At 44.6% G+C, this 4,153-nt stretch overlaps 1 protein-coding gene across 1 annotated transcript in view; it reads right to left on the reverse strand.

Annotated features, from left to right (window-relative positions):
- Nucleotides 1–4,153, reverse strand: part of LOC109341295 (putative per-hexamer repeat protein 5) — a 58,428-nt gene that overhangs the window by 747 nt on the left and 53,528 nt on the right. The window lies entirely within an intron of this gene.

The raw sequence follows: 4,153 nt of genomic DNA on the forward strand, positions 1-4,153 counted from the left end.
ATAGTAATAACAACAAATAAAAAAATATATAATAATCCATGTAGTTTAGTATAGGGTACCGCTAAAGGCGGGCGGGTGGGGTGCTAATACCTTCCCTACCCCGTAACCGACTTCCGAACCTGGATATCAAAAATCCAAAAGGCCCAAGGTAATTGGGCTAAAAAAGATTTTTCTACATTTTTGACAGTAAAAAATGTAGTGGCGACTCGAGTGGTCGCGTAGCCGAAAATAGGGGCGCGACAATCCTCATCCTAATACTAATCCTAATCTGATCCTCATGCTTATCCTCATGCTCATCCTCATCCCCATCCTTATCATCATCATAATTGTAATCCATATCCTCATCCTAATCTGATTCTCATGCTCATACTCATACTCATACTCATCCTCATCCTCATCATATCCTATCCTTGTCCTCATCCTCATCCTTTCTTGGTCCTGATCCTCATTCGCATCTTATTCCTCATCCTCATCCTAATACTAATCCTAATCCTCATCCTCATCCTCATCCTAATGCTAATCCTAATCCAATTCCTCCTCCTCATACCCATCCTCATCCTCATCCTAGTCCTAATCCTCATCCTAATCCTCATACTCAACGCCACCCTAATCCTAATCCTAATCCTCATCCCCTTCCCCATCCTCATCCTCATCCTCATCCTCATCCTCATACTCATCCTCATCCTCATGCTCGTTTTCATCCTAATCCTCATCCTCATCATCATTCTCATCCTCGTGCTCATCCTCATCATCATCCTGATCCTCCTCCTCATCCTAATCCTGTCCTCTCCCTCATCCTAATCCTAATCCTAATCCTAATCCTAATCCTAATCCTAATCCTTATCCTAATCCTCATGCTAAAACTAATCCTAATCCTAACACTAAAACTAATCCTAATCCTAATCCTAATCCTAATCCTAATCCTAATCCTAACCCTATTCCTACACCTAATCCTAATCCTCATCGGCAACCTCATGCTCATACTCATCCTCATCCTCATCCTCTTATCCATCCTAATCCTGATCCTCATCCTAATGCTAATCCTAATCCAATTCCTCATCCTCATACCCATCCCATCCACATCATCATCCTCATACCCAACCTCATCGTCATCCTCATCCTCTTCCTAATGCTAACACTAATCCAATTCCTCATCCTCATACCCATCCTCATCCTCATCCAAGTCCTCATCCTCATCCTCATCCTCAACCTCATCCTAATCCTACTCCTAATCCTCTTCCTAATCCTCATCCTCATCCTCTTCCTAATTCTCATCCTTATCCTCATTCTCACACACATTCGCATCCTCATCCTCATGCTCATCCTCATCCTCATTCTTATCCTCATCCTCATGCTCATTGTCATCCTCATCCTCATGCTCATTCTCATCCTCATCCTCATCCTCATCCTCATCCTAATCCTAATTCTAATCCTAATCCTAATCCTAATCCTAATCCTAATCCTAATCCTAATTCTTATCCTCATTCCCATACCCATCCTCATCCTACTCAGCATACTCATCCTCATCCTCATCATCATCCTAATCCTCATCCTGATCCTGATCCTCATCCTCTTCCTAATCCTCTCCATCCTCATCATCCTAATCCTCTTCCTCATCCTCATCCTCATCCCCATCCTCATCCCCATCCTCATCCTCATCCTCATCCTCATCCTTATCCTCATCCTCATCCTAATCTTAATCTTGATCCCAAACATCACCATCCTCCTGTTCATCCTGATCCTCATCCTTACCATCACCCTCATAGTCAACCTAATCCTCATCCTTACCGTCCCCCTCATTCTCAACCTAATCCTCATCCTCTCGCTCATCCTCACCCTCACGGTCATCCTCATCCTAATCCAAATCTTCATCCTCATCCACAATCTTAACCTCAACCTCAACGTCATTCTAATCATAATCATCATCCTCATCCTCATCCTCACCCTCTTGCTCATCCTCTTCCTCATCCTCATCCTCATCCTCATCATAATCCTCATCCTCGTCCTCATCCTCATCCTCATCCTCATCCTCATCCTCATCCTCATCCTCATCCTCATCCTCATCCTCAACCTCATCCTCAACCTCATCCTCATGCTCATTCCCATCCTAATCCAAATCCTCATCCCCATCCTCATTCTCATGCTCATCCATATCCTCATCATAATCCTCATCCTCTTCATGATCCTCATCCTCATCATCATCCTTACCGTCATCCTGATCCTCATCCTCATGCTCATTCTCATCCAAATCCTCATCCTCATCCTTATCCTCATCATCATCCTAACCCTAATCCTAATCCTCATCCTCATCCTCATACCCATCCTCATCCTTTTCCTAATCCTGATCCTGATCCTAATCCTCATCCTCTTCCTATCCTCATCCTCATCCTAATCTTCATCCTCATCCTCATCCTCATCCTCATGCTCATCCTCATCCTAATTCTCATCCTCATCCTTATCCTCGTCCTCACCCTCATCCTCATCCTAATGCTAATCCTAATCCTAATCCTAATCATCATCCTCATCCTCATCCGCAACCCCATTCTCCTCCTCATCGTAATCCTCATCATCATCCTCATCCTCATTTTCATACCCATCCTAATCCTCATCTTTATCTTAATCCTAATCCTCATCCTCATCCTCGTCCTCATCCTCATCCTCATACTTATCCTCATCCTCATCCTCAAACTCATCCTCATCCTCATCCTCATCCTCATCCTAATCCTAATCCTAATCCTAATCCTAATCCTAATCCTAATCATCATCCTCATCCTCATCCGCAACCCCATTCTCCTCCTCATCGTAATCCTCATCATCATCCTGATCCTCATCCTCATCCTCATTTTCATCCTCATCCTCATCCTCATGCTCATCCACATCCTCGCCCTCATCCTCATCCTCATCCTCATCCTAATCCTCTTCCATATCCTCATCCTCATCAGCATCCTAATCCCCATCCTCATCCTAACGCTAATCGCAATCTTATTCCTCATCCCCATCCTAATCCTCATCCTCATACCCATCCTAATCCTCATCCTTATCCTAATCCTAATCCTAATCATCATCCTAATCCTCATCCTCATCCTCTTCCTCATCCTAATCCACATCCTCATCCACACCCTCATCCTCATCCTCATACTCATCCTCTTGCTCATCCTCATCCTCATCCTAATCCTAATCCTAATCCTAATCCTGATCCGCAACCCCACTCTCATCCTCATCGTAATCCTCATCATCATCCTCATGCTCATCCTCAACCTCATTTTCATCGTCATCCTCGTCCTCATTCTCATCCACATCCTCATCCTCATCCTCATCCTCATCCTCATCCTCATCCTCATCCTCATCCTCATCCTCATCCTCGTCCTCATTCTCATCCCCATCTTCATCCTCATCCACGTCCTCATCCTTAACCTCATCCTCATCCTCATCCCCATCCAAACCCTCATCCTAATCCTTTTCCTCATCCTCATCCTCATCCTCATATTTATCCTAATCATCATCCTAATACTCATCCTCAATCTCATCCTCATCCTTATCCCTATTCTCATTCTCATCCTTATCCTCATCCTCATCCTCATCCTCCTCCCAATCCTCGTCCTCATCCTCGTCCTAATGCTAATCTTAATCCTAGACCTATTCGTCATGCTCATACCCCTCCTCATCGTAATCCGCATACTAATCCTCATCCTCATCAGCATCAAAATCCTTATCCTCATCCATATTCTCTTCCGCGTCCACATCATCATCCTCATCCTCATCCTCAACGTCATCTTCATCCTCATCCTCATTCTCATCCTCATCCTCATCCTCATCCTCATCCTCATCCACATCCTCATCCACACCCTCATCCTCATCCACATACTCATCCTCTTCCTCATCCTCATCCTCTTCCTAATCCTAATCCTAATCCTAATCCTGATCTGCAACCCCACTCTCATCCTCATCGTAATCCTCAACATCATCCTCATGCTCATCCTCAACCTCATTTTCATCGTCATCCTCGTCCTCATGCTCATCCACATCCTCGTCCTCATCCTCATCCTCATCCTCATCCTCATCCTCGTCCTCATCCTCATCCTCATCGTCATCCTTATTCTCAACAACATCCTCATCCTCATACTCATCCTCCTCCTCATCCTCATCCTCATCC

Source organism: Lupinus angustifolius, unplaced genomic scaffold (genome assembly GCF_001865875.1).
Source record: "Lupinus angustifolius cultivar Tanjil unplaced genomic scaffold, LupAngTanjil_v1.0 Scaffold_426, whole genome shotgun sequence".
Taxonomy (NCBI): Eukaryota; Viridiplantae; Streptophyta; class Magnoliopsida; order Fabales; family Fabaceae; genus Lupinus; species Lupinus angustifolius.